Source organism: Myotis nattereri (genome assembly GCF_964212035.1).
Source record: "Myotis nattereri genome assembly, chromosome: 4".
In the NCBI taxonomy this organism is placed as follows: Eukaryota; Metazoa; Chordata; class Mammalia; order Chiroptera; family Vespertilionidae; genus Myotis; species Myotis nattereri.
In genome coordinates this window covers 91,280,239-91,299,194 of record NC_138079.1, presented here as the reverse complement: position 1 = coordinate 91,299,194, position 18,956 = coordinate 91,280,239, and the positions used below count along the sequence as shown (strand labels likewise).

The 18,956-nt window shown below is 42.8% G+C and overlaps 1 long non-coding RNA gene across 1 annotated transcript in view; it reads right to left on the bottom strand.

The window, feature by feature from the left end:
- LOC308517737 overlaps positions 1-17,712 on the bottom strand; it is a 41,618-nt gene extending 23,906 nt beyond the window's left edge. The window contains exons 1-2 of the long non-coding RNA XR_013995875.1: positions 17,409-17,712; positions 15,953-16,047 (exon numbers count right to left, since the gene is read on the bottom strand). This is a non-coding gene — a long non-coding RNA (uncharacterized lncRNA). The remainder of the gene's footprint in view (positions 1-15,952; positions 16,048-17,408) is intronic.
- Positions 17,713-18,956: the final 1,244 nt, after the last annotated feature.

The following is an 18,956-nucleotide window of genomic DNA, read 5'->3' as shown; positions in this document are numbered from 1 at the left end:
ACCCTCAGACACTGTTGGTGGGAATGTAAATTGCTATAGCTATTATAGAAAAAAATATGGAGGTTCCTCAAAAATTTAAACATAGAACTACCATATGATCCAGCAATCCCACTTATGGATATATTTCTGGAGGAAATGAAATCAGTATCTAAAAGAGACTATCTGCATCCCCATGATCATTCACAATACCCAAGATGTGGAAACAACTTAACTGTCCAGTGAGTGGATAAAGAAAAAAATACACACACACACACACACACATATACACACATATACAGGGTGTGGTAAAAATAGCTTTAAAGTTGTGAATGTGCACAATATAGAGTTTATTCTTGTATTATCATTTATTTATTATGGTATTATTTTCTACTAGAGGCTCAGTGCACGAAATTCATGCACGGGTGTGTGTGTGTGTGTGTGTGTCCCTCAGCCCAGCCTGCACCCCCTCCAATCTGTGACCCCTTGAGGGATGTCCAACTGCCTAAATGGGCAGTTGGACATCCCTCTCACAATCCAGAACTGCTGGCTCCCAACCATTCACCTCCCTGCCTGCCTGACTGCCCCTAACCACTACTGCCTGCCAGCCTGATCACCCCCTAACCACTCCCCTGCCAGCCTGATAGATGCCTAACTGCTCCCCTGCTGGCCCAATTGCCCCTAACTGCCCTCCCCTGCAGGCCTTGTCGCCCCCAACTGCCCTCCCCTCAGGCTTGGTCGCCCCTAACTGCCCTCCCTTTTAGGCCTGGTCCCCCCCCCCAACTGCCCTCCCCTGCTAGTCCGGTCACCCCTAACTTCGCTCCCTTGCCAGTGTGGTCACCCCTAACAGTCCTCCCCGGCAGGCTTGGTCGCCCCTAACTACGCCTCCCTGCAGGCCTGGTTCCCACCAACTGCCCTCCCATGCAAGCCTGGTCACCCCTAACTGCCCTCCCTTTCAGGCCTGGCCCCCCCACTCAACTGCCCTCCCCTGCAGGCCTAATCACCCCCAACTGCCTTCCCTTGCCAGCCTGGTCACCCCTGACTGCCCTCCCTTCCAGGCCTGCCCCCCCCCCAACTGCCCTCTCTTGCCAGCCTGGTCACCCCTAACTGTCCTCCATGGCAGGCTTCGTCACCCCTAACTGCTCTCCCCTGCAGGCCTGGTCACCCCCAACTGCCCTCCCCTGTAGGGCTGGTCACCCCCAACTGCCCTCCCCTACTGGCCTGGTCACCCCTAACTGCTCTCCCCTGCAGACCTGGTCCCCCTCAACTGCCCTCCCTTTCAGGCCTGGTCACCTCCAACCACCCTCCCCTGCAGGCCTGGGCCCCCCAACTGCCCTCCCCTGCTGGTCCAGTCACCCCTAACTTCCCTCCCTTGCCAGCCTGGTAACCCCTAACTGTCCTCCCCAGCAGGCTTAGTCGCCCCTAACTGCTCTCCCCTGCAGGCCTGGTCACCCCCAACTGCCCTCCCCTGCAGGCCTGGTCACCTCCAACCACCCTCCCCTGCAGGCCTGGTTGCCCCTAACTGCCCTCCCTTTCAGGCCTGGTCCCCCCCAACTTCCCTCCCCTGCTGGCCTGATCGCCCACAACTGCCCTCCTCTGCTGGCCATCTTTGACCACACGGGGGCGGCCATCTTGTGTGTTGGAGTGATGCTCAATTTGCATATTACCTCTTTATTAGATAGGATATGAACAACTGTAAATCTACTTGTGCTCCACCCTGTATATCCATTTGTATACACACAGAATGGAATATTTTCAGCCTTAGAAAAGAAGGAAATCCTGCCATTTCACACAACATGAGTAAACTAAAGGACATTATGGTAAGTGAAACAAGTAGGACAGGAAAAAGACAAATACTGTACGATCTCACTCATTATGTGGAATCTCAAACAGTCAAACTCACAGAATCACAGAGCAGGATGTGGCTGCCAGGGGCTGGGAGGTGGGGGGAATGGGGAGATGCTGGTCAAGGGTACAAACTTCCAGTAATAAGATTAATAAATTCTGAGGATCTAATGCACAGCATGGTTACAGTTAATAATACTGTACTGAAATTTGCTAAAATAGGTCTCACCACACACAAAAAGGGGTAACTAGGTAGGGTAATGGCTGTGTTAACGAGCCTGACAGTGGTAATTCTTTCATAATGAACATGTACATCACACTTCACTGTTGTACACCTTAAATATATACAGTTTTTATGTGTCAATCTGGAGGGAAATTTTTTTTTTAATGCTGAAAGGAAAAAAACTCTCAACCAAATATTCTATAAGACAAAGTGACATTCAAAAATGAGGGAGAAATTGACATTCCAAGATAAACAAAAGCTAAAGAAATTCATTACCATCACACCTGCCTTACAGGATATGCTAAGGGAGGATTTCAAGTTGAAATGAAAGGATGCTAGACAGTAACTCAAAGTCATATTTAATGTAAAGTTCTCCAGTAAAGGTAAATATATGAATAAATGAAAACCTGCATTATTGTAATTTTTTTCTTAACTTTTTATTCTTTCATAGAATTTAAAAGACAAAATAATTCTAAATCTACATTAGTGGAGACATAAATATAATAATGTAATTTGTGACATCAACAACAAAAGGAGGGTAAATGGAGTTATAAAGAAGTAGAATTTGCCCTGGCCAGTTTGGCTCAGTGGATAGAGCATCAGTCCACAGACTGAAGCTTCCTGGATTTCATTCCAGACAAGAGCACCTACCTCAGGTGCAGGCTCGATCTCAGGCCCTGGTTGGGCCATGTGCAGGGGGCAACCAATTTATGTGTCTCTCTCACATCAATGTTTCTCTCTCTCTGTCTCTCCCCCTCCCTTCCACTACCAATGGACACACAACACTGAGGGGGAGAGGGGGAGGGCATGTGCCAGGGGGTAGGGGAGGCCTGGGGGAGGTCAGTGGGGGAAAAAGACATATGTACTAGTATTTGTAATAGTAAAGTAGAAAAAAATCAATGGAAAAATATCCTCAGGTGAGAACCAAAAAAAAAGAAAGAAAAGAAAGGAAGAATTTTTGTTTGTGAGTGAAGTTAAGTAGTTACCAGTTTAAGTAGACCATTACAACTTTAGGATGTCATATGTAATCCCCATTACCACAGAGAAGATATATAGAAAATACATACAAAGGAAATGAGAAGGGAATCAAAAGGCAACAATACAAAAGTAAATCATCTAAACACAAAGAGGAGGTGGTAGGGAAGGAAATGAGGGACAAAAAAAGCTACAAGACATTTAGAAAAATAAAACAGCAACAGTCAGTCCTTCCCTATCAGGAATTAGTTTAAATGTAAATGAATTACACTACCCAATTAGAAGACACAGACTGGCAGAATGAATTAAAAAACAGGATCCGACCATATACTATTTATGAGAGCCTCACTTTAGACCTAAGGACATGCATAGATTAAAAGTGAAAGGATGGGCCCTACCTGGTCTGGCTCAGTGGATAGAGTGTTGGCCTGCAGACTGAAGGGTCCCAGGTTCGATTCCGGTCAAGGGCATATGCCCAGGTTGTGGATTTGATCCCCAGTAGGCAGCGTGCAGGAGGCAGCTGATCAATGATTCTTATTATTGATGTTGCTATCCCTCTCCCTTCCTCTCTGAAATCGATAAAAATATATTTTAAAAAATTTAAAAAATTAAATAAATAAATAAAACAACTGGCCCATGCCCAGCCGGTGTGGCTCAGTGGTTGAGCATCAAGCTAGGAACCAGGAGGTCACCATTCAATTCCTGATCAGACACATGCCTGGGTTGCAGGCTTGACCCCTGGAAGGGGTCAATGATTCTCTCTCATCATTGACCTTTCTATCTCTCTCTCCCTCTCCCTTTCTTTCTGAAATCAATAAAAATATCTATTTAAAAAAACTAAAGTGAAAGGATGGGAAAAGCTATTCCATGCAAATAGTAACCACAAGAGAATGGGTGGCTACACTAATATCAGACAAAATAGACTTTAAATCAAAACTATTACAAGAGAAAAAAAAGACATTATGTAATGATAAAGGAATCAATATACCAAGAATATAATGATTATAAACATGCTAACACCACAGATCTAAATATATAAAGCAAACATTCACAAAATATATAAAGAACTCCCATAACCCAAAAACAAAAAATATAAACACCACAATTTAATAATGATCAAACAATCTGAACAGACATTTCTCCAAAGAAGGTATACTAATGGTCAATAAGTACACGAAAAGGTGTTCAACATCACAAATCATTAGAAAAATGCAAATCAAAATCACATGACATACCACTTCACACTCATTAGGATGGCTACTTAAAAAAAAGAAAGTAGGTGTTGCTGAGTATTAGAAAAGCTGGAACCCTCATTCATTATTGGAGGGAATGTAAAATGGTGCAGGTTCTATGGAAAACAAGATAGCAGTTCCTTCAAAACATAAACATAGAATATCATATGATCCACTCTGGGTATATACCCAAAATAGTAAAGTAATTCCACTCTAGGTATATACCCAAAAGAATTAAAAGCAAGGTCTTGAAGAGGTATCTGTACATTCCTGTTCATAGCAGAATTATTCACAATAGCCAAAAGGTGGAAGCAACCCAGTGTCCATCAATGAATGAATGGGTAAGCAAGATGTTGTAGATACATACAATGGAATATTATTCAGCTCCAAAAAGGAATTTCTGGCACATTCTACAATGTGGATGAACCTTGAGGCCATTATGCTAAGTGAAATAAGCCAGTCACAAAAAGACAAATACTGTATAATTCCGCTCATATGAGATACCTATAATAGTCAAATTCATAGGCAGTCTATAAAAGGATGGTTGCCAGGGTTCTCATAGGGAATAATCAGGTGTTATTGTTTAATGGGGTACAGAGTTTTAGTTATCCTATATAATAAAAGCCTAATATGCTAAGTGTCCAACCATTCGTTCAACCGTTCAACCAGCTATGACACCCACTGACCACCAGGGGGCAGATGCTCCAACTGGTAGGTTAGCTTGCTGTTGGAGTCTGGTCGATTGGGACTGGGCGAGATGGGCCAGACACGCCCTGGAGCCCTTCCACAGCCCCTCCCTGGCCCCAATTGTGCACCAGTGGAGTCCTCAGCCTGGCCTGCACCTTCTCACAATCTGGGACCCCTCGGGGTATGGTGGAGACCTGGTTTCACTCAATCCCCACAGGCTAGGCCGAGGGACCTCACCAGTGCACAAATCCATGCACTGGGCTTCTAGTGTAAGATAAAAATAATTCTGGAGATAGATGATGATGCACAATGTGAATGTATTTAACGCCACTGAACTGTACACTTAAAATGGTTAAGATGGTAAAATTTATATTATGTGTATTTTATCACCTTTAAACTTTTTTTTAAACACAGAGGAAAAAAGACATGCTGTGTATAATGGAGAAAAGGTAAGGATTATGGCAGATTTCTTGTTGGAAATAATGCAGGCTAGAAGGTAGTGGGGTACCATCTTTAAAATACCAAAAGAAAAAAGAAAAGAGAGAGAGCTCTTAATCTCAAGTTCTATAACCTGAGAAAATATTTTTCAAAAATGAAGGCAGACTTTATCAGACATATAAAAGCTGAAACAAATCTTCAGATTCTTACAAGAAATGTTAAGGGAGAACATATTTGCCAATGATACATCTGGTAAAGGGTTAATATCCAAAATATACAAGGAACTCATACAACTTAACAGAAGACAAACAATCCAATTTAAAAATGGGCAAAGGACTTAGACACTTCTCCAAAGTGGACATACAGATGGCCAAGAGACATATGAAAAAAATGCTCAAAATCACTAATCATCAGAGAGAAACATATTAAAAGGTCAATAGGGTATCACCTCACACCTGTCAGAATGGCTAGCACCAACAAATCAACAAATGACAAGTGCTGGCAAGGATGTGGAGGGAAGGGAACCCTAGAACACTGTGGGTGGGAATGCAGGCTAATGCCACCACTATGGAAAACAGTATGGAGTTTCCTCAAAATATTAAATATGGAACTGCCAGTTGACCTAGTGATCCCATTCTAGGAATATATCCTAAGAAACCTGAAACACCGATCAGAAAGAATATATGCACCGCTACGTTCACAGCAGTGCAACTTACAATAGCTAAGATCTAGAAAAAGCCAAGTGCCCATCAGTGGATGAGTGGATTTAAAAAGCTGTGGTACATTTATACCATGGAATAATATGCAGCAGTAAACAAGAAGGATCTCTTACCCTTTGAGATGGCATTGAGGGACCTGGAGAATATTATGCTAAGCGAAATAAGCCAATCAGAGAAAGGCAAGTATCATATGATCTCCCTCATATGTAGAATCCAATGAATACAATAAATTGATGAGCATAAGAGATCCAGAGACATAGAAGCATGGAACAGACTGTCAAATCTCAGAGGGAAGGCAGGGGTGGGTGGGAAGAGATCAACCAAAGAATTTGTATGCATATACGCACAACCCATGAGCACAGACAACAGTGTGGTGAAGGCCTGGGGTGGGGGCAGGGGTGGGCTGGAAGGGGTCAATAGAGAGAAAAGGGGAACATAGGTAATACTTTCAACAATAAAGATTTAAAAAACAAACAAGAAATGTTAAAGGAAATCCTTCAGACAGAAGGAAAACAATACCAGATGGAAGTCTAGATCTTCACAAAGAAGTGAAAAGCACCAGAAATGGTAACTCTATAAATAAGCACATGACAGTCTCCTAAAGGATAACTTGCTGTTTAACCAAAATGACGACAATGCTGTGTGGGATTTATAACATATGTGAAAGTAAAATATAACAACAATAGCATAAAACTCAGGTGGGGGAAATGGGAATATACTATTGTGAAATGTTTATATGAGTTGTGAAGTGGTATAATATCACTTAGTGGTAGACCATGGTGAATTAAAAATGTGTATTCTGAATCCTACAGCAAACACGAAACTAACAAAACGAAGAGTTATAGCTAATAAGCCAAGCAAGGGGGTAAATGGAACCATAAAATCTCAAGAAGTAAAAGATACATAAAAAGAGAAAAAAGGGAACAAAAAGCATATAGAACAAATAGAAAGTAAATAGTAAGATGATAAATTTAAATCTGGTTGCAAGTCATCCTATACCAGTGATGACGAACCTTTTGAGCTCGGCGTGTCAGCATTTGGAAAAACCCTAACTTAACTCTGGTGCCGTGTCACATATCGAAATTTTCTGATCTTTGCAACCATAGTAAAACAAACACTTATATTTTTGATATTTTATATATTTAAATGCCATTTAACAAAGAAAAATCAACCAAAAAAATGAGTTCACGTGTCACCTCTGACACGCGTGTCATAGGTTCACCATCACTGTCCTATACACCAATAGGTCACCAGTTCAATTCCCAGTCAAGGCACATGGCCAGGTTACGGACTTGATCCCCAGTAGGGGGTGTGCAGGAGGCAGCCCACCAGTGATTCTCTCTCATCATTGATATTTCTATTTCTCCCTTTCTCTTCCTCTCTGAAATCAGTAAAAATATTTTTTAATCAATAAAAACATTTAAAAATTTTTAATAACCATATCAATAGTCTCATTAAATGTGAATGGTTTAAATAAACCAATTAAAAGGTAGAGAGTTTCAGAATGGCTATAAAAGCAAAATGTAAGCTGCCTTAAAAAAATACATTTTAGCCCTGGCCAGGGCTTCTCAGTGGTTAGAGCATCAGCCCATGCATCAGTTGCAGGTTTGATCTCTGCCCCCTGTTGGGTGCTTGCTCTCTCTCTCTCTCTCCCTCTCCCCCACCCCCCAACCCTCCCTCTCTTCCGCTCTCTTTGAAAAGATTTGGAAACAGCCAAGTGCCCATCAGCAGATAAGTGGATTTAAAAACTGTGGTACAGCTACACAATGGAATACTACACTGCTATAAAAAAGAAGGAACTTTTACCATTTCCAACAGCATGGATGGACCTGGAGAACATTATGCTAAGTGAAATAAGCCAGTCAGGGAAAGATAAATATCACACTCATTTGTGGAATATAATGAACAAGATAAACTGATGAACAAAAACAGATCCAGAGACAGAGAAACACCGAACAGACTGTCAAACCTCAGAGGGAAGGCTGGGGTGGCGGGAGGGGGTAAGAGATCAACCAAGGACTTGTATGCATGCATATTAGCATAACCAATGGGCATGGACACTGGGGCGGTGGGGGCTTGTCCTGGGGGGTGGGAGTGGTCAGGAAGGGGTAAATGGGGGGAAAGGGAGACATATGTAATACTTTAAACAATTTTTAAAAAATCAGTGGAGCCCAGCTGGTGTGGCTCAGTGGTTGAGTGTCCACCTATGATCCAGGAGGTCACGGTCAATTCCTAGTCAGGGCATGGTTGTGTGCTCGATCCCCAGCGTGGAGCCATGCAGGAAGCAGCTGGTCAATGATTCTCTCTCATCACTGATGTTTCTATCTCTCTCTCCCTCTCCCTTCCTCACTGATATCAATCAAAATATTTTCCATTGATTTTTAAAATATATATATTCTCAGGTGATGATTAACAATAACAACAACAAAAATACATTTTAAATATAAAAGCACAAATATAGGTTAAAAGTAAATATATAGAAAAAGGTATACCATGCTAATACTAATCAATTGTTGGAGTAGCTATATTTATATCATACAAAATTTCATAGATTTAAGAGAAAGGAATATTACCAGGATAAAGGACGTCATTTCATAATGATAAACTCATCAAGAAGTCAAAAGAATTTTAAATGTTTAACCTAAGAACAGATTCAAGCTGCATGAAACAAGAAATTACAGAACTCAAGGAGGAGAGAGCAACAAATCCACAATTATAGCCAAAGATTTCAATATCCTCTCTCAGTAATTGGTAGAACAAGTCAACAGAAAATTAGAAAGGATTTTTTAAAGATTTAATAATACTAGCAACTAATGTGACCTTATTGACACTTACAGAACACTTCATCCAACAGTAGAATACACATTCTTTTCAAATAACGTATTTCCCTACCACAATAGAATTAAATTAGAAATCAACAAAAGAAAGGTCTTTTTAAAAACCCCCAAATATCAGGAAACTAAAAAATACCCTTTTAAGTAACCTGTGAATCAAAAAATAAGTATTTTGAACTGAATGAAAATAAAAACATATCCAAAGGTGTGATATGCTGTTAAAGTAGTACATGAAGGGAAATTTACAGCACTAAATGCCTTTATTAAAAAAGAATGGTCTCGCCGAAACCGGTTTGGCTCAGTAGATGGAGCATCGGCCTGCGGACTGAGGGGTCCCAGGTTCGATTCCAGTCAGGGGCATGTGCCTGGGTTGCGGGCACATCCCCAGTAGGGAGTGTGCAGGAGGCAGCTGGTCGATGTTTCTCTCTCATCGATGTTTCTAGCTCTCTATCTCTCTCCCTTCCTCTCTGTAAAAACTCAATAAAATATATTTAAAAAGAATGGTCTCAAATCAATGGCCTCAGTGTCCACCTTAAAAGAAAAAACTAAAAACATAAAGGCAAATTAAAGCTAAAGTAGAAAAAAGTAAATGATCAAGGTCAGAGCAGAAATCAATGAAACAGAAAAAAGAAAAGTAATAGAGAAAAATCAATGGAACTAGAAGGTGGTCCCAGGGAAGATCAGTAAAATTGAAGAACCTTTATTAAAAGACAAATCAGAAAAATGAAGAGAGGACACAATTACCAATATCAGGAATGAGGGAGGTGATGTCACTACAGAGTCTGCAAATATGAAATGGATAATAAGGCAGTAATAGTATGAAAAACTTTTATATCAATAAATTCAACAACTTAGGTGAAACAATTTCCTTGAAAGATACAAACTATAAAAGCTCACTTAGAAGAAATTGATAACCTGATTAGTCCTATATCTATAGAACTTGAATTAATAATGAAAACCTTTTTTAAAAAAATAAGTTTTTATTGATTTTTTTTTTTAGAGAGAGAGAGACAGAGAGAGAGGAAGGAAGGAAGGAAGGAAGGAAGGAAGGAAGGAAGGAAGGAAGGAAGGAAGGAAGGAAAGAAAGAAGCAAAGAGGAGCAAGATAGAAACATCAATGAGAGAAAAACATTGATTGGCTGCCACCTGCACAGCCCTAGTGTGCAAAAACGCCCTATTGGGTATTTTATCTGAATGGAACTAGTGGTTTTTATTTGAGATAAGCTGAGGTTTGGCTGTAGTGTTTATACTTTCTCGAAATATTTCCCTTGTGTTATTTTTAAGATAACATAGGATTAAATAGTGCTCACTAATATATCATGACAACTGGCAAACACAAGCCCACAAACCCGGGCATGTGCCCTGAGCAGGAATCCAACCAGCAACCTCTTGGTGCCTGGGATAAGGCTGAACCAACTGAGTCACACCAGCAGGGCAATAGTGAAAACCTTTCACAAGGAAGATCCCAGGCCCAAATGGCTTCCCTGGAGAATTCTACCCATCAGTTAAGGAAGAAATAACACCAATTCTACAGAGATTCTTCTAGAAAACAGAAAAGGAGAGAATTCTTCCCAACTTATTCAATGATGCCAATATTACCCTGATACCAAAGCCAGACAAAGACATTACTAGAAAAGAAAATTACTGACCAATATCCTTCATGAGCATGCAAAATTACTAACAAATATTTAGAAAATTGGGTCCAACACTATATAAAACAGATAACACATCCTGACCAAGTGGAGTTTGTCCAAGAAATGTAGGGATGGTTTAACATTTGAAAAATCAATGTAATTTACCTTAAACTAAGAAATTAAAAAACCATGATCATCTCAACTGACATAGAAAAAGCAGTTAACAAAATGACATTCATTTCATAAGCCTAAATGTAAAATCTAAAATTATAAAACTTCCAGAGAAAAACATAGGAAAAAGCCTTTGTGACTTTCCGTTAGGCAAAGCTATCTTAGGTATAACAAGAGTGATGCATGAAGGAACAAATAAATAGGATTTTATCAAAATTTAAAACTTCCGCTCTTAAAAAACAAAACAAAAAAAAACACCATTAAGAGTCACAAACCATAAGAAAATATTTGAAAATCATTTATCTGATGAAGGATTTGTATCCAGAATACATCGAGAACTTTGAAAACTCAATTATAAGAAAACAACCCAATAAAAATGCATAAGGAATTCGAACAGACACTTCTCTAAAGAAGAGAGATAAATTGTAAATAAACACACACAAAAATATTCAACATCATTAGTCATTTAAAAAATGCAAATTAAAACCAAAATGAGATACCACTGCATACCTGTTACATGGCGAAATAAGATGGACCGTAACCAAGTATTGGCAAGATGCAGAGGAACTGGAACTCTCCTCTAAAGCTGGTGGGAATACAAAATGGCACAACCGCTTTGGGAAACAATTTGTCTGTTTCTTGAAAAGAAAAAGGGACGATCCAGGCATTTCACTCCTATGTATTTACCCAAGAGGAATAAAAGCCGTTTAGTGTCCTTTCAAAGGTTTGTACGTGAATGTTCAGAGCTCTATTTGTAATCGCCTAAAAGAGGAAACAACTCAAATGTCCACACCACTCCGTGATAACAAGGAATGAATTCTTGCTACACAATAATGTACAATATGGATGAATCTTGAAATAATTATGCCGAGTGAAAGAAGCCAAAAACAAACCAAAAAAAAAAAAACCCACCATATTGTTTAATCCCATTTACATAAAATTCTAGGATATGCAAACTAACATGAAGTGACAGAGAGCAGAATGGTGGTTTTGTGAGGGTGGGAAAGAAGAATTACAAAAGGCATGAAAAAAAAAACACAAATAAATCAAACAACCCATTCAAAAGAAAGAAGCCACCCTGGATTCCACAAGCACTTTACCTGAATGGAACAAGTGGCTTTTATTTGAGACTAGAGGCCCGACGCACAAAATTCGTGCAAGCGTAGGCCTCCCTTCCCCTGGCTGCTGGCACCGGCTTTCCTCGCAGCCCAGGCTTTGTCTGGAAGGACGTCCGGTCTAATTACCATATTACGCTTTTATTATTATAGATAAGCTGAGGTCTGGCTGTAGTGTGTACACTTTCTCTAAATATTTTCCCTTGTGTTATTTTTAAGATAACACGGGATTAAATAGTGCTCACTAATATATTGTGACAACTGGCAAGCATACAGAGGTGAACGTGAGAGAAAGCCATTCCCACTTCCAGGGCACCTTGCTGACACCCAACAAGCAGCGACAGAGGCAGAAAGCATCGCCAGAAACACAGTAACAGCTTTGTAAGAACCCCGAAATGGCACACAACAACAAAATGTTTCTGGAACTCTTATTCATGTTTCCATATAAGAAATTCTAAGATGTCTATGAAAGGAATATGTTGCTTCTCGTGTTGGACATTTTTACATCCGAGCTTCACGTGTACATTTACCATGTAATCGCACTGAAGCAACGTCACAGGGAAATGTGGACAGTATGTTCTCTGTAAGTCCATTCATCTGCACATTTGCTGCCATTCCTTCCACCCATTTATCTTTTTCATGTTGCCACGCACAAACCTGGGAATAACCACCACCCGTGCCAAACGGTGGGAATATGGTAACTGGTGTCTGATCATGGGAAATGGCACTTTTAAATAGTCACTTTCCACTTTATAATACATATTTCTTTTTTAAAAAAATATATATTTCATTGATTGTTTTACAGAGGGGAAGGGAGAGGGATAGAGCATTAGAAACATCGATGAGAGAGAAACATCAATTCAGCTGCCTCCTGCACACCCCCCACCGGGGATGTGCCCACAACCAAGGTACATGCCCTTGACCGGAATCGAACCTTGGACCCTTGAGTCCGCAGGCTGACACTCTATCCACTGAGCCAAACCGGCTAGGGCTACATATTTCTTTTTTAAATATGTTTTTATTTATTTTGGATAGAGAGATAGAAACATCAATGAGAGAGAAACATCGTTAAGCATGTATATGCTACTTTAACTCCTAGATTTTAAAAGAGAGAACACAATGTATGTGGGATAGGGACCATAGCAAGCATTAATTCATCAAAGCGCTGTACTGGTTTAAAAAAAAAATTGCAACCCATTAGGTCAAGTGTCCTTTATGAAACAAATAATCTTAAAATAGAAGGCCTAGCTAAAGGTCACTATCTATCTGTCTGCCAAAATGACTTCCTGGTTAATATGAGTAAAGACTGAGTTTTTGAAATATCATATAATAAGTCTACAGGAAAAGGAATGATTCTTTGCTGTATTGAGAAACACACACCATGTGTATCATCCATGGATGAGTTGTTGGTGCCACTTTACAGAAAGTGGTAACAGGTGAAGGAACCAATTTGGGACATTCACATACTGTTTCTTACAAGCTCATAATACTGAAACCAACACAAGAAATCGGTTCAGTTTGGTCTCTACCCATTCGGTAGACCTGAGCCACGCCGTCGCACTAAATGGTTGGCTCATTGTCGCTGCCTCCCCCAACCAACTCCACACAAAATTTAAAAGGAGAGACTCAAGCAAGAGCAAGTGTCACTCCTGTTGCCCAGTGACACTGATGGCTGCTTCAATTACTAGCAAGCCAGTATTTGCAGGACCGCTTTCTCAAGGCTGCTAAAATACAACAGGAAAGTTATCTTGGGAAAGCAACGATCCCGATGTCTAATGCTAAAGGACCCTCACGTGTGTGCAAAGGGAGGCACGTGCAAAGATGCAAGAGCAGCTGTGTTCATGATAAAGAGAGGTCAGGCCCAGCTGGCATGGCTCAGTGGTTGAGTGTCGACCTAGGAACCAGGAGGTCATGGTTCGATTCCCAGTCAGGACACATGGCTGGGTTGCGGGCTTAATCCCCAGTTTGGGCCCTGCAGGAGGCAACCGATCAATAAGCCTCTCATCATTGTTTTTATCTCTCCTTCCCTCTCCCTTCTTCTCTGAAATCAACAGAAATATTTTTTAAAAAGAAAAGTCAGAAACAACCCAGGTAGTCAGCAATAGGGGATTTTGTACAAATTCTGCTACTTCACCCACTGGACTAGAACGCAGCAGTTAAAAGGAACAGGGAATCATAGGGCTGGACCTTCCGATGCTTTGTAGAGTTTAAAAAAAAAAAAAAAAAAAAAAAAAAAAAAAAAAAAGCCTGCCTGATGTTGGCTCGATGGTTGAGCATCAACCCATGTACCAGGAGGTCAGGGTTCAGTTCCTGGTCAGGGCATATGCCTGGGTTGTGGGCTCACTCCCCAGCAAGGGGTGTGCAGGAGGCGTGTTGACGTATCTTTCTCATTGATGTTTCCATTTCTCTCTCCTTCTCCTTTCTTTTCTCTCTAAAAATCAATAAAAACATATTTTTTAAAAAGACACCAAAAAACATGTACAATATAATACCATTTGTGGGGAGAAATATCCCACCCAAGACACTCCATTCCCTTTGTATAAACATGTATCAACAGAAAAGCAAAGAAAAATAAATGGGAAAATCCAAAATAAACCGATAATATGGTCACTTGAAAAGGAGGGAGGGGTAGGAGGAAGTGAGAGCTGGGAGAATAGGAATGCTCTGCTAAATGCAGATCCAGTAATAGGAGAAACAGCAGTTTTATTCTCTGTCACTGTCTACTGCTTTTTCCATACCTAAGATAACCGTCAACTCTGCCTGCCAATTTGCATCTCAGATCTGGATGACCTCTTAAAGTTTATCTGAAAATACAAAAGGGAAAAAAGAAAGAGCTAAAAACGGCATTATTCCTAGCTGCCAATTTGATCTCATTCTGGCTCCAGAATGAACCAATTAGAGCACACTTTCCAAAGTTGAAGGTTCTGAGATTGAGTTGTTGAGGAGATACTGGGCATTCTGTACAACTGTCATTTTTCTGCAGAAAAATTAAGTAAAATTCATCTTAACATTTTATGTACAGTCGGCATGATCTGTTAAGAGTGTTAAAACAATCATTAAATCTCTTTCTAAGCGGAGAGACCTTTGCTTCTTCTGAATTTTGTCACAGTAGTTACACAGGCTACATGTCTTGCTTCACACCTTATCTTGGGGAGTCTTGCGGGAGGCCCACACGATTCCTACATGTGACAGGGTCGGGGCTTGGGTAGAGAGCCAAGGGAGGGGAACACAGTTACCACGAATATTCCAGCTACTCTCCCACTGAAACACGGGAAACTCACATAATGAAATGCTAAAGAAACGAACTGATAATTCAAGACTCATTGGCACCAGCAACAAACAACTGAAATATTAATGGACAGGAGGACTCAGTAGAGTTAAGACAACAACTTTCCCAAAGCAATCCCAATCTATAGATTCAGTGCAATCCCAATCAAAATCCCAGCCGGCATTTTATAGAACTGATGAGCTGATTCTAAGAATTATACAGAAATGCAAAGGACTAGAAAAGGCAAAACAATTTTATAAAAGAAGGACAAAGTTGGAAGATTTACAATACTTGATTTCAGTACTCCCCATAAAGTACAATAATCAAGACTATGTGATAATTGGCATTAAAACGGGCATACACATCAATGGAAACCAACACAAACTCCAGGAACACATCACACGTAAACAGTCAACTGAATTTTAACAAACGTACCACAGCAATTCCATGAGAAGAGGACAATCATTCCAATAAATGGTGCTGGATATCCGTATGGGGAAAATTTAACTGCAAGCCCTACTTCACACCACACACAAAAGTTAACTCAAAACAGATTGCAGATCAAAACATAAAAGCTAAAATAATCAAAATTCTAGGAGAAAACCTTCATGACCTAGGTAGACAGAGATTTCTCATAAAGGACACAAAAAGCACAAAAGGAAAACAGTGATAAATTGGACTTCATCAAAATTTAAAACTTCAGCAGTTTGAAAGAAACCAGTAAGAAGAAAACAAACAGGCAAGGCACAGAGAAGGAGAAAAATATTCACAATACATCTGACAAAAGCCTTGTATCCAGAATATCCAACAAACGGCAATACTTTTTAGGGACCTACCCGGTGCAAGCATCACTCTGTAAGACGCTGGAGCCAAGACGTGGCGATCCTCCATCCAGGTGTCCAAGATCTGTGGCCTCCCAGGGCTCCTTACCCTGTAAGATAAGTAGGGTCAGAGCTCCCAGCACCTGTGGGACTCACAGCACACTTCAGGACTCACAGAGGGTTAGAGAATGAGCCTCTCTCAGGGCCGCCCAGACCCTGCATACCTGCGGCAGCCCACCTGCCCATCCAGGTGCAACTGCGCCTTTAGCATTCAGCTCCCTCCATCCCCTCAGAAGACAAAGCTGATAAAAAGCGCCTGTTAGACTCGCATTTCACCTGCCAGTCAGTTCTGGGTTCAGCTCATGCAATGTTCTCTCGTTTGCTAATTTCTCTTCACTTTTTATAAGCCCCTGTCACTTCTGCGCAATCATTTCAACAGCTCGGTGAACACCAGAGAAAGGAGGGGACAACAGAACCAATGTTATCAACTAGTCAGAAGCAGCGCTCAGTCATGCATATTTTAATTCTGGAACTGTTCAATGTATTTCTTCGTTTTCATTAGGGAGCTGCAGTGAGGTTTGCATGCTGACCTCAATCACCCCAGGTGCAGTGTCTCAGGGCTCCTATCTCAGGGTAGATGTCAGGGCCTTCCCCACTCAACTGCCCAAACCTTGACATTTAAAGCAACTTGGTGAGCATAACTTCCCCGTATTTTTAAGTTTCCTGTTTGCCTACATACCTGCCTGGTGGGCTGTGGACGTTTTTAACGTCTCCGTATACCCTACCAGCATCACGGGTGCCAGGCGGCCAAGACACATGCAGCAGAATGCTCTGTGCAGCAAAAAAGCTGCAGACAACCCGAGGCCTAACTCCCAGAAACTGATTAAATCAATTGCGATAAAGCCACTCACTAGAAAACCGTGCAGCTACCAAAGAGCACAAAGGTAACGTGCTCACGCACAGTATATGACAGTATATACTGCTACTAGTATATGTATAACTTACTATACAATATTGTATTATTCACATTAACGAATAGAATGGAATTATATTTCATAATATATGCTATAATTTATTGTGATGATATTGTATTCTGCACTACAAGCCGTTGTATGTTAACGCATCAGACATTAATTCATGAAAAATCAGAGTGCAGAGAACTGTGAAATCATCCCATTTGGCTGAAAATAAAGGGGCACGTTTGAATGCATAAACAGAAACACGCTTGGGACTCAGCCTCCCGCGAACCCAAGTTGCTGGGCTGCAGGTCCGGGTGAGCGGGAGGAAGCGCGCTTCCAAGGACCGCCAGGTGATGCTGCGGTTGCCCGGGCCACACCGGCAACCTGGGGGTAGGGGAGTTTGGGCTTTCAATTTCAGAAGCTTCCATTCCATTAGCAACACGGCAGCGCGCCTGCTCGGTGCAGGGCAGCCGCGGACGGACCAGGGGTCTTAGTAAGAGCTGCCACCATACCTCCGCCTCCGGGGTGCCTCGCCCTGGCGGGGAAACTGAGGCTCCGAGGCCGGTCGTCCGAGGTCGCGGAGAGACTGCCGGAGCTGGGTTTCGAACCCCAGGCTCTGCGACGCCGGCGAGCGTCCCGCCTGCTCCGAGTTCCAGACACGCCTCCGGACCAGGCCGTGGGGTCTCCGGAGACGCAGCCCCGGGCGTGCGGGGGACAAGGGACGTCCGGCGGGGGGAACCTCCGGGCTGGGTGGGCGGCCACGAGCCCGCGGGGAGCGGCGGGCGTGGAGTCCCGCTTTATCCCGCCGGCAGCTGCGAGGGGGCGGGGCCGAGACGAGGGGCGGGGCCACGGCGGGCGTGCTCGCGTTCGTTCTGGCGTTCGGGCTCGCGCTCGTGCCCGCGCTCGTGCCCGCGGGGCGAGCTCACAGGAGTGAAGACAGGATAGACGCTCCCCGAGCCGCCATTCCAACGCAGGCGCGGTGGCCAAGTGGTAAGGCGTCGGTCTCGTAAACCGAAGATCACGGGTTCGAACCCCGTCCGTGCCTTGTGTTAAGTCCTCTTTGCGGAAGACTTTTTAGAAGTGGAACTACTTTTCACAGCGCTCATCGGCAGTCTACACCCGCTGGTGCCGCGTTCAGATCTGTGCCTCTGGGTCCCGACCGGGCCAACCCTTTTCACTCAGGTTGCGTTCAGACTCTCCCCCCGCCCCTACAATCTGGGAGGCCCGCCCAGCCGGCGCACAGCACTCTCTCCCCGCCCGGCACTGCGGCCCCTCCATCCCCGGGCCCCGGGAGGCTCGTTCCCTGGGGAAGGTGGGGGCTCCGGTGGGCGGAGGACACAAACTCCACTGCCCCAGGGGTCACCTGGAAACCATGACCTGCGGGAAGGCTCAACACCCTTCGGGCAAGACACCTACAGTTGATGGCACTTGGCTAAAGAGCCGCTAAGCTCTTTTCTGCGCTCTGAAGTCCACTTTTGTCCTCTAAAGAGAGAACTGCCGTTGCTTGGCGCCGAGCCCACACCCGGAGTCAGCTGGCGTCTGGCTTGCTATTTTACAAAGAAATCCATCGTAGGCTCTGCATCAGAGAGAGGAAATGCTGCCCAGGCTTGCAGCAGCTCTGACATGAAAACTGAACCCTCTCTCTGGGCCTTCGTTTGCCCCTCTGTATAATGGGTCTCTTTCCAGCGTTGGTGTTGAAGCAGCGGCCAGAGATAGGTTTAAGTAAAAGGAGATGCGGCCATACGGCACCTGTTTGCACCAGGAAGGATGCACACGAGCCTGCTCGAGTGAGTTAATGGAGATGATGCCACGACCTCCATCAGCCTCCAGAAATTGTATAATCTGAAAAACAGCCTGACCTAAATTGGAGGAACCTGTGTTAGCCCCAGATACCTAATTGAAGAAAGTATTAATGGAGCGCCTGGTGTATGCCTGGTGGAGCTGGATCTGGGTACCTCCCTGATAGACAAAGGGGTGTAGAAGTGATGGGGGGCCGGAGCCTGGCAGGAGAGCGGGTAAAAGTCCCGTCCCCACTTTTCAGCAGTGGTTCCCGCACTTCC